Genomic DNA, 13,378 nt, shown 5'->3' on the forward strand with positions numbered 1-13,378 from the left:
TCTGTTTGTTAAAACAGGTTCAAAAGAAGCTCTCCTTAGAAGTTTTGTGGAAATTAGCCCACATTGCAGAAGAGCTTTAAAATACAAACTTGTAGATCTCAAAAAGAACTCTATAAAGTCTTTCAGATAATTTTTCTGAATTAGAGTTTTTCCCACATTAAGCAATTTTGCCCACCTACTGATGACTTTTAACAAAGCATTTTAGGAGGGATAGCAAATAGAGGATTACGTTGGATATTTTAACCCAAATAAGTCAGCCCAGACAAACCCCATTACATCATGACACAACTATACCACACTGTACCACACTGAGACCTAACTGTACCAAAACAACCTGAGAAGAAAAATTATGGGAAACACAAAAAATATGAGTATTACGCTCCAGAATTGACTCTGCTTATATCTTTTTTTTTTTTTTTTGACTCTGCTTGTTTCTTAAAATAAGTCTTCTTCCATGGGACACAGGTAGAATGTCCCTGTTTATTCTCCAGGGAATGCGTTTCTCTAATAGTTCAGTGTAATTGTTGTGCAAGGAATGGTAAACATATGAAAATATGTGCATGTTTGCTATGCTATTTGCCTCCAAATGACATATGCTTGTGAGTATTATTTGTGATTCTAGTTTCTGGCAGTAATAGACTCATTATCTTAAAATATTTAATCCCTGGGGTGGCTGGGTGGCTCAGTCAGTTAAGCCTCTGACTCTTGATTTTGGTTCAGGTCATAATCTTAAGGTCATGGGATTGAACTCACAGGCTCTGCAGTGAGTGTGGAACCTGCTTGATATTCTCTCTCTCCCTCTCTCTCTGCCCCTCCCCCGCTTGCACTCACATGCACAAGCTTTTTCTCTAAATAAATAAATAAATAAATAAATAAATAAATAAATGGGTGGCTCAGTCGGTTAAGCATCTGACTTTAGGTCAGGTCATGATCTCACAGTCTGTGAGTTCAAGCCCCATGTAGGGCTCTGTGCTGACAGCTCAGAGCCTAGACCCTGCTTCAGATCCTGTGTCTCCCTCTTTCTCTGCCCCTCCCCTGCTCATGCTCTGTCTCTCTCTGTCTCAAAAATAAATAAAAACATTAAAAATTTTTAAACAAACAAACAAACAAATGTTTTAAAAAAATGTTTAATCCAGGGGTGCCTGGGTGGTTCAGTCAGTTAAGTGTTCGACTTTGGCTCATGTCATGATCTCACAGTTCATGAGTTCAAGCCTCCAGTGGGGTTCTGTGCTGACAGCTCAGAGCCTGGAGCCTGCTTCAGATTCTGTGCCCCCCTCTCTCTCTGCCCCTCCCCTGCTCATACTCTGTCTCTATCTCTATCTCTCAAAAATAAATAAAAATTTTAAAAAAATTAATGTTTAATCCCTGTGCACTGTAGTAAATAGCATTTTTAAGTACTATATGTTCAATTTGATGATGGTTTATTGTTAGTGATCCTGTGTTTCTTTGTAAACCTAAAAATCAAATAAATTTTTCTTAATTTTCTCTCTCCTTTTCTTCCCAATTGTGTTCATGCATTCTCTCTCTCTCTCTCTCACTACCACATCTTCCACTGTTTATTTTCCCAACCACCTTAGACCCAGTCAAATACTTTAACCTTTTGGAATTGACATTTGGCAAGGGTTAGTTTTATCTGTTTCATTTCTGAAATGCAGTACCAGAGATTTCAACTGAACTCAGCCTTTTATCACACTAATCAAGGCACAGACTAAGCCTTCCAAATTCACAGCTTGCTCATGAACTCGACAAGTATGGGATGGGGGAGGAAACTAGAACACTCCGTACTGCATGATCCTCCCCATCGCTCTGTCACCTCTTTTACCAAGAAAATTTTCTGAAACTCCAAGCTAAATGACCAGTTCTTTTTAACCCTCTTTCCTTCACAGTAGTTTTCAGTATTTATACCTGCTTCTCAAGCTTTTTTTACCTATACACCTAATTTTTCCCGAGTTTTACCTTCTGTGTCTTGTTATAAAAATCAGTGTCTCTGCAAAAATATACAATTATAATTTTTTAAAGTTTATTTATCTATTTTGAGAGAGAGAGAGAGAGGACAAGTGGGGGAGGACCAGAGAGAGAGGAAGTGAGAGAGAATCCCAAGCAGGCTCTGCACTGACAGCAGAGAGCCCGACATGGGGCTTGAACTCACAAACCGAGAGATCATGACCTGAGCCAAAACCAAGAGCTGGATGCTTAACCGATTGAGCCACCCAGGCACCCCAATTATAATATTGAATTCTTTTCCATTGACATACCCTGGAGATTCTCATTCACCCCTGAGTGAGGAGTGGAGGGCCTGGGGTTGACTCTGTACTCTGAGAATCACTGCTCCCACTGTACTGCTCCTGGGAGCTTGGTTAGTAAATCTGCCAAAACTGAAAAAGAAATTCTAAAGGATAAGCCGTTATTGTTGTAGATATTCCAAATTGCATTAAACTAAGAGTTAGGGCTGTAAACTATAAATGAATTGGTCCCTCGGGGAAATATGCAGGTTTCTATGTGGCTCTACAGTTGGTCCTAGAACCTTGCACTGACTTTAGAGATTTTGCAACTAATAAAGACTAGCAGCCCATGATAATCTTTGTTTTGCTAAATAGAATTTAGAGAGCTGTTTGACTAATCTAAGTGAGTTTTCTATTTTCAATCCCTTTTCCAAAATATGTGGTTCTGCATTTCCGTTTTTAAATGAAATTGGCTTATGCACATTCCTTACAAAAATGAGATCCAGAAGTTAGTGATTAACGAATAGATAAGGCTGAACAACATTGGAACAATGTGGTAAGCTTGTCCTCTGTTAGGATTTCTCTGACCTTGGGAACTTGGGTTTCTAAAGCTGAAGGTTTTTTGGTTTTTATTTGTTTACTTTCCTTGGCAAAGCAACAAGGTAGAATTTGTCTATGAATGTGAAACACCAAAAATATTAAAGTTTACACATGCTTTCATTTTTTCCCTTTAGTTATCAATATGGAATAAGTGCACCCATAGCATTTTTTTTCCTTTTCCCAAAAATAGTTTATCAATATTATCTCATTAACCAACCCTTACTGCCCCCCTGTGGCATAAGGCAATGTTCTCTTCCCTCTCTGTCTCTATTTAAAAAAAAAAAAAATTTAATGTTTATTTATTTTTGAGAGAGAGAGAAACAGAGACAGAGTGTGAGTGGGGGAGGGGCAGAGAAAGAAGGAGACACAGAATCTAAAGCAGGCTCCAGGCTCTGAGCTGTCAACACAGAGCTGAACACGGGGCTCCAACTCATCAACCATGAGATCATGACCTGAGCTGAAGTCGGTCACTTAACCAACTGAGCCACCCAGGCGCCCCGGCTCTCTGTTTATTGGGCTGACAAAATCTTCTAGAAATAAAGACATTTGTCCAAACCAAACAGTGTAACACTGCTAGAACTGGAATAGAATTTTAGACAGCAGTGTCTAAAATTTCTCAATCAAATTGCAGCAGAATATGTAATTTGACTCAATGTATATACAGTGTTAAGGAGGCTTATTTAAGACAACATTTTATTTAGAGGATGCCTTTTGGCAGTTTCATTACATGAAAAAACTAAACCTTAAATAACTATATGTGAAAAATTTTAAGAAATATAAAGCCCATTCTGTTCTATTGCTCTATGTGTCTATTTTTGTGCTAGTACCATACTGTTTTTGATCACTATAGCTTTGCAATATAGCTTGAAGTCTGGAAGTGTGATGCCTCCACCTTTGCTTTTATTTGTCAGGGTTGCTTTGGCTCTTTGGGGTCTTTTGCGGGAGTTCTATACAAATTTTAGGATTGTTTGTTCTAGCTCTGTGAAAAATGCTACTGGTATTTTGGTAAGGCACAAAAATAGACACGTGGATCTGTAAATAAAACAGAATAGGGGCGCCTGGGTGGCTCAGTTGGATGAGCGTCCGACTTCAGCTCAGGTCATGATCTCACGGTTCATGGGTTTGAGCCCCTCATCGGGCTCTGTGCTGGCAGCTCAGAGCCTGGATCCTGCTTCCAATTCTGTGTATCACGCTCACTCGCGCACACTCTCTCTCTCTCTCCCCCCCTCGTAATCTGTTTCTCCCTCTCTCTCTCTCAAAAATAAACATTTAAGGGGCGCCTGGGTGCCTCAGTCGGTTAAGCGTCCGACTTCGGCTCAGGTCACGATCTCGCGGTCCGTGAGTTCGAGCCCCGCGTCAGGCTCTGGGTTGATGGCTCAGAGCCTGGAGCCTGCTTCCAATTCTGTGTCTCCCTCTCTCTCTGCCCCTCCCCCGTTCATGCTCTGTCTCTCTCTGTCTCAAAAATAAATAAACGTTTAAAAAAATTAAAAAAAAAATAAACATTTAATAAATAAATAAATAAATAGAACAGAATAGAAAACCAGAAATGAACCCACAACTGTATGGTCAATTAATCTTCACCAAAGCAGGAAAGAATATCCAATGGCAGAAACAACAGTCTCTTCAACAAAGGCGTTGGAAAAACTGGACCGCAACATGCAAAAGAATGAAACTAGACCACTTTCTTACACCATACACTAAAACAAGTTCAAAATGGATTAAAGACCTAAATGTGAGACCTGAAACCATAAAAATCCTAGGAGAGAACACAGGCAGTAACTTTTTTTACTCTGACCATAGCAACTTCTTTCTAGATATGTCTCCCAGGGCAAGAGAAACAAAAGCAAAACTAAATGATTGAGAATTCATCAAAATAAAAAGCTTCTTCACAGCAAAGGAAACAACAAAACAAAAAGGCAACCTATGGAATGAGAAAAGATATTTGCAAATGACATATATGGTAAAGGGTTAGTATCCAATACTAGAACTTATAAACTCAACACCCGAAACACAAATAATCCAATTTAAAAAATGGGCACAGGACATGAACAGACATTTCCCCAGAGAAGACATCCAGATGGCCAACAGACACATGAAAAGATGCTCAGTATCACTGATCATCAGGGAAATGCAAATCAAAACTACAATGAGATACAACTTCACACCTGTCAGAATGACGAAAATCAGCAACACAAGAAACAACAGGTGTTGAAAAGGATGTGGAGAAATGGAAACTCTCTCACACTGTTGCAAACTGGCGCAGCCACTCTGGAAAACAGTATGGAAATTCCTCAAAAAGTTAAAAATAGAACTGCCCTACAATTCAGCAATTGCACTACTGTGTGTTTACCCCCAAAATACAAAAATGCACCCGGATGTTTACAGCAGCATTATCTACAATATCCAAATTATGGAAACAGCCCAAGTATCCACTGACCTATGAATGGATAAAGAAGATGTGGTATATACACAATGGAATCGCCACACAAAAGGATGAAATCTTGCCATTTGCAATGACGTGGATGGAACTAGACAGTATTATGCTAAGCAAAATAAGTCAGTCCGAGAAAGACAAATACCGTATTATTTCACTCACATGTGGAACTTAAGGAAGAAAGCAAATGAACGAAGGGGGAAAGAGAGAGAGGCAAACAAAGAAACAGGCTCCTAACTATAGAGAACAAACTGATGGTTACCAGAGGGGAGATAGGTGGGGGGATGGGTGAAATAGGTGACGGGGATTAAGAAGTGCACTTGTGATGAGCGCCAGGTGTCATATTGAGTCACTACATGGTACACCTGAAACTAATATAACACTGTGTTACCTATACTAGGATTAGAATAAAGACTTAAAAAAAAAGAAATATAAAGACCACATTGGTTGCTCTCAATATTATGGAGATCTTGCCTAATAGCTGCTTGTGTTCAGAAATGCTTCAGGTCATGGAAGGGAAGACTAAATCTATTTCTAAATCCAGTCCACTCTTTTGGAACATAATACCCTCTTGAAATACATTTGATAGTTCAATTACCAATTCTGTTTCTTTGCCAGAAATATGCTTCTGGCAATAGTGTGCAATAGACTTGGCCTTGCCCTGATGCTATATTTTGGCCTGTGACTCCGAATGTTTCCTTCATGGAAGTCGATAGTGCTTTACAATGATGCTTTTCCTAGCCTTGTGATGCATCATTTTTGTATATTTCACAGGAATGCAAATATATTTTGTAAATTCAAGAGATTTAAGTTTCTGAATAATGAATGCCACTTTTGAGTATAAATGTAATATTTTGGTGGTAGAATGTTTTAAAAAGATACATAGATACAATGTGAACTCTTTGAAGCCACATTATTGGGTAGGCAGTCATCTGACCTTATACTAACCACCTTATTTCTAGTGTACTAAATACCTCTCAACATCTCCTGTAGTCACTGAGCTTTTTTTTTACATTTTTCTTTAGGACTGAGGGTATTTTAGGGGAGAAGTTTTCCTTGACATGATCACTGTTCCCATATCTGCTAACATATGCATTGCTGTGCTGAAAGGAGCTGCATTTAGAGTCCTTTTTTTTTTTTTTTTTAATTCTTTTTTGATAGCATCAATTTAAAAAAAAAATTTTTTTTAACGTTTTGTTTATTTCTGAGACAGGGAGAGACAGAGCATGAACAGGGGAGGGTCAGAGAGAGAGGGAGACACAGAATCTGAAACAGGCTCCAGGCTCTGAGCTGTCAGCACAGAGCCCGACGCGGGGCTCGAACTCACGGACCGCGAGGTCGTGACCTGAGCCGAAGTCGGCCGCTTAACCAACTGAGCCACCCAGGCACCCCTTGATAGCATCAATTTTTAAAACTAGCTTGCTGTTTTTAGAACATGATATATGCTCACTATGAACAAAATTCGTTTTTTCTTTTTTTTTCAAAATTTTCTTTAAATTATAGTCAGTTAACATGTAGTGTAATATTGGTTTCAGGAGTAGAATTTAGTGATTCATCACTTACATTTAACACCCAGTGCTCAACGCAACAAGTGCCCTCCTTAGTACCCATCACCCATTTAGCCCATCCCCCCCCCCACACCACCCCTCCAGCAACTTGAACAAAATTCTAACACGACAGAAGAGTACAAATAAGAAAATAAATACACACCTAAAAGCGCATCACCAGAGAAAACATCTGACAGTGTGGTGAGCATCCTTTAGGCATATCTACCCATTTGTAGACTAGTGCAATTTTACATAAGGGAAATCACTCACTGTATACACTATTCTGAAACATGCTTCTTTTCATGTTAATCATTTGTCCCTGAGATCCTTCCATACCCATCAATAAAGAACTACTTTCTTGTTTTACAGGCTGCAGTGTTTTCTTTTTTTTTTTTTTAACTAAAAAAAAAAAAAAAGATAATTATCGAACAATTACCCACCACTGGATTTGACTTAGGCAGGCCCTATAGAGGGTGTCTCCACCTTCCTGATTTATTTTCAGCCCTTAAGGGCATCATTGTAGGTGAAAATCAGGGTGACATAATCCTGGAAGTTTACCACCTGGTCCTTGTTCCAGTCCAGGTCATCCATGAGCTTTGCAATTTGAGTATCCTGCACCTTTGGGCCAATGGTGAACTCTTTCTGGATCAGCAACTTCAACTCCTTCTTGCTCAGGGTGTTCTTGTCACCTTCCCTGCCCAAGTACTTGTGGAAGATGGCCACAAAGAGGCCAATAGCCTGATCCAGGGGGTACGCCATGGTTGGACACTAGGTTTAGCTAGCACAGCCTGGAGAGCATGGAGGGACCAGCGGGCGGTGGCCAGCCTACCTCTTAGCCTACAGGCTTCAGTGTATTCTACTGAATTCATGTGTCACCTTGACACAACTTATCTAGGCTATTTCTAAATTTCTACCATTATAAACAAAGCCACGATGAGTATCCTGTGAGAGTATATCTATTCTCACTTATTCCTTTATTTCTTTTGGATAAATTCATGCATGTGTGATTTTGGGTCATTTTTATGAATATTGCCAAACTATCCTCTAGAAATATTGTACCAATTTACATTCTCACCAGTAGGACATGAAAGTATACATTTCCTGAGACTATATCAAACTCTGAATGTTATTAACCTTTTCAATATTTGTTGAGGACCAAACAATAATATTTCATTAATAGTTTACTTAGCTAGTATTTGATTCCTAATAAAATTAAGCATCTCCTATGCTTATTGGTTATTTGGATTACTTCTTTTTATAAATTTCCTGTTCATATTCTTTTGTCATCTTTCTTTTGTTTTTTCCCCCATAAAGGTATGTATGTATGTGTGTGTGTACATATGTGTGTGTGTATTAGCACTTTGTTATATATCATTTTCTGAAACGTTTTTCTAATTTGTCATCTGTCTCTCTCCCTTCCAGATAGTGTGAATTATGAGTTCGTTTTCTATTTGGTTGTCTGCAATGCAAAAGTTTAAAAGGTCAAAGTTAACAATCTTATCCTTTTTGGTTTCTGAGTTTTTGTGACATGGTTTTAAAAAGTTCGCCATATCTCAGGGCACCTGGGTGGCTCAGTCAACTAAGCATGTGACTCTTGGTTTTGGCTCAGGTCGTGATCTCACAGCTGCTTGTGTTCAAGCCCCACATCGGGTTCTGTGCTGTCAGTGGGGAGCCTGCTTGGGATTCTCTCTCTCCCTCTCTTGCTGCCCCTCCCCGACTCATGTTGTCTCTGTCTCTCTCAAAATAAATAAATAAACTTAAACAACAATTTTTTAAGGGGTACCTGGGTGGCTCAGTTGGTTAAGCATCAGACTTCGGCTCAGGTCATGATGCAGTGGGTGGGTTCAAGCCTCTCATCAGGCTCTGTGCTGACAGCTCAGAGCCTGGACCCCGCTTTAGATTCTTTGTCTCCCTCTCTGCCCCTCCCCCGACTCATGCTCTGTCTCTCTCTCAAAAATAAATAAACATTAAACAATTTTTTAAAAGTCTCCCATATCTCAAAGGGAAAAATATTTACTCATTTTTTTTTCCCTCTAGTACTTTTGTTCCATCTATCACACTTACATCTGTGATATATCTAGGAGGTATTTACGCAAAAGGAGTTGAAGTCTGGATCTCTATGTTTTTTGTTTTTGTTTTTTGCTGGATGACTAATCTATTGTCCCAAACCCTTACTGAATGACCTTTCTTTTTTTTTGTTTATTTTTTTTATTTAAAAAAAATTTTTTTAAGTTTATTTACTTTTGAAACAGAGAGAGACAGAGCATGAATGGGGGAGGGGCAGAGAGCGAGGGAGACACAGAATCGGAAGCAGGCTCCAGGCTCTGAGCCATCAGCCCAGAGCCCGACGTGGGGCTCGAACTCACAGACCGCGAGATTGTGACCTGAACGGAAGTCAGACCTTCAACCGACTGAGCCACCCACGCGCCCCTGAATGACCTTTCTTTACCACATATTCAAAATGCTACCTTGGGGTGCCTAGGTGACTCAGTCTGTTAAGTGCCTGACTTCAGCTTAGGTCATGATCTCACAGTTAGTGAGTTCGAGCCCCCAATCAGCTCTGTGCTGATAGCCCATAGCCTGCTTCAGATCCTCTGTCTTCCTCTCTCTGCCCCTTCCCTGTTTGTGCTCGCTCTCTCTTTCTCTCTCTGTCTTGAAAATTAAAATAAATAAATAAATAAATAAATATCTGAAAACAAAACAAAAAACACCACAAAATGCTACCTTTATCTATAAATTAATATGTATGAATATATGCAGTATAGTGATTAACACTGTATTTGGAGTCAAACAGATCTCAATAAAGTTTGATCATTTTCTTCATATAGCACTTATTATTAATGTTTTCTTATGTAATTTAAATTTTTGTGGCTATTGAAATCAACATGTTGTCTGCCAACATATTTTATGATTAGGGATTTTTTTTGTATATAAGCCAACTATTAATTTTATGTATATATAGATTAAAATAACCTGCAAAAATGACAATTTTGCTGCTTCTATTCCAGCTCTTATTGAACTCCTTGTTTTAATATATTAGTGGCCCCTTTATTTTACCCCAGACATTAATGAGTTAAGGAAATATTCATCTAATTCTACTTTACTGAATGTTTTCATTGAAAATGGATATTAAGCTTTATTAAATGCATTTTTGGCATCAATCAAGATGAACATCAGTTTCTCTCCTTTGACCTATAAATATGGTGAATTATATTAATACTTTTATTTAATGCTATAAACTACATTTGCATTTCTGGAATAAATCCCACTTGGTCATGGATTATCAGTCTTTTAATATACTTCTACATTCTGTTCAAGACATGCAAGATTATTTTTGCATTTATAATTTGACTCTAAATAATGTATCCTAACAGTCCCACCATTTTTTTTTTTGTTCTACTTCAAGTACCAACTTTGAAGTCAATTAATTTAAAATATTATGCTTTATAAAATGGAACTACTAAAAAAAATCAGAAATGAGAGAGGAGAAATAACAACCAACACCACAAAAATACAAAGATTATAAGAGAATAATATGAAAAATTATATGCAAAAATATTGTACAACTTAGAAGAAATGGATAAATTCCTAGAAATATATAATCTCCCAAAACAGAATCAGAAAGAAATAGAAAATTTGAACAGATTGATTATCAGTAATGAAATTGAATCAGTAATGAAAACACCCAGAAAACAAAAGCCCAGGACTACATGGCTCCACAAATGAATTCTACCAAACATTTAAAGAAGAGTTAATACCTATCCTTCTCAAACTATTCCAAAAAATAGAAGAGGAAGGAAAACTTTCAAATTCACTGTATGAGGCCACAATTACGCTGATACCAAAACCTAATAAAGGCACCACACAAAAAAAGAGACCAATATCTCTGATGAACATAGATGCAAGCATCCTTAACAAAATATTAGCAAACAGAATCCAACAATACATTCAAAACTCATTCACCATAATCAAGTGGTATTTATTCCTGGGTTGCAAGAGTGGTTCAATACATGTAAATCAATCAACATGATACATCGTATTAACAAGAGAAAGGATAAAAGCTGTATGATCATTTCAATAGATGCAGAGAAAGCATTTGACAAACTACAACATCCATTCATGATAAAAATGTTCAGCAAAGTAGGTTTAGAGGGAATATACCTCAACATAATAAAGACCATATGTGAAAAACCCACAGCTAATATCACACTCAATGGTGAAAAGCTTAGAGCTTTTCTCCCAAGATCAGGAACAAGACGAGGATGTCCACTCTCATCACTTCTATTTAACATAGTACAGGAAGTCCTAGCCACAGCAATCACATAACTAAAAGAAATAGAAGTCATCCAAGTTGGTAAAGAAGAAGTTAAACTTTCACTATTGCAGATGACAAGGAGGTGAAAGACCAATACTCTGAACACTAAAACACTGATGAAAGAAATTGAAGAAGACACAAAGGAATGGAAAGATAATCTATACTCGTGCATTGGGAGAACAAATATTGTTAAATTGTCCATGCTACCCAAAGCAATCTACAGATTTAATGCAATCCCTATTAAAATACCAATAATTTTTTTCACAGAACTAGAAAAAATAATCCTAAAATTTGTGTGGAACCACAAAAGACTAGCCAAAGCAATCTTGAAAAAGAAGAAGACTAGAGGTATCACAATCCCATATTTTATGATATACTACAAAGTAGTGGTAATCAAAACAATATGGTACTGGCACAAAAATAAACACATAAATCAATAGAACAAAATAGAGAGTCCATAAATAAATCTATGATTGTATGGTCAATTTATCTTTGACAAACAAGGCAAGAATGTGTAATGGGAAAAAGACAGTCTCTTCAATAAACAGTGTTGGGAAAACTGGACAGCTACGTGCAATGGACCACTTTCATACGCTATAGGAAAAAAAAACCTCAAAATGGATTAAAGACCTAAATGTGAAACCTGAAACCATAAAAATCCTAGAAAAAAGCATAAACAGTAATTTCTCTGACATTGGCAGTAGCAACATTTTTCTGGATATACCTCTAAGGCAAGGGAATCAAAATAAAAAGTAAAATAGACTATTGGAAAGTTTCTGCACAGAAAAGGAAATGATCAACAAAACAAAAGACAACCTACTGAATAGAAGGTATTTGCAAATGATAATATATTCAATAAGGGGTTAGAATCCAAAATATATAAAGACCTTATACAACTCAACACCAAAAGACCCCAAATAATCCAATTTAAAAATGCGCAGAAGACATAAACAGACATTTCTCCAAAGAAGACATCCAGATGGCCAACAGATACATAAAAATATGCCTAACATCACTTACCAACAGGGAAATGCAAATCAAAATTACAATGAGATATCACCTCACACCTGTCAGAATGGCTAAAATCAACAACATAAGAAATAACAGGTGTTGGCAAGGATGTGGAGAAAAAGAAACCCTTGTGCCCTGTTGATGGGAATGCAAACTGGTGCAGCCACTGTGGAAAACCTTAACAAATTAAAAAGACAATTATCATATGATTCAGTAATTCTGCCACTAAGTATTTACTCAAAGAACAGGAAAATACTGGTTTAAAAAGATACATGCATCCCTTTGTTTATCACAGCACTATTTACAATAACCAAAGTATGAAAGCAACCCAACTGCCCTTTGATAGATGAATTAGGATAAAGAAGTAATATCTATATATCTATATCTATATCTATGAACATAGTGGAATATTACTTAACCATAAAAAAAAGAATTAAATCTTGCCATTTGCAAAAACATGGACGGATCTAGAAGGTATAATGCTAAGTGAAATAAGTCAGTCAGAGAAAGACAAATACCATATGATTTTACTTATATGAGGAATTTAAGAACCAAAACAAATGAACAAAGTAAAAAGAGACAAAAAACCAAACTCTTAGATGCAGAGAACAAACTGGTGACTATCAGAGGGGAGGTGGGTAGAGGGATGGGTAAAATGGGTGAAGGGAATGAAGACATTTATCATAATGAACACCGAGTAATGTATAGAATTGTTGAATCCCTATATTGTACACCTGAAATTAATATAACACTGTATGTTAATTTATACTGGAATTAGAAAAATTAAAAACAAAAATAAAATAAAATGTATAAATACATAAATAAATGAATAAATAAAATGGAACTACTATCATGTGTGAATTCTACTCTAAGAGAATGAAATGGTCTATATGAATTTTCTAAAGCATAATTGTGTACTATCTCATAATGTATAATTACATTAAAAATTTGAACTTGAAGGTATATATACAAGAGAGTTATACATATGTCCTACAAAAAATGTGTACACAAATGTCCATAGAATTATTCATAATAGCCCAACTGGAAACAACCCAAATATCTACCAATTGACAACTGGATAAACAAAATATGGTATAGTCATACAATGAAATATTATTCAGCAATGAAAACAAATGAAATTCTAATACATACTACAACATAGATGAAAATCTTAAAAAGATTTATACAACCTGACTTCGAGGTTTTCTGTAATATATCAGTAATGAAGAAAGCATGGTATTGAAATAAG

This window comes from Panthera leo, chromosome B1, assembly GCF_018350215.1.
Source record: "Panthera leo isolate Ple1 chromosome B1, P.leo_Ple1_pat1.1, whole genome shotgun sequence".
Classification (NCBI taxonomy): domain Eukaryota; kingdom Metazoa; phylum Chordata; class Mammalia; order Carnivora; family Felidae; genus Panthera; species Panthera leo.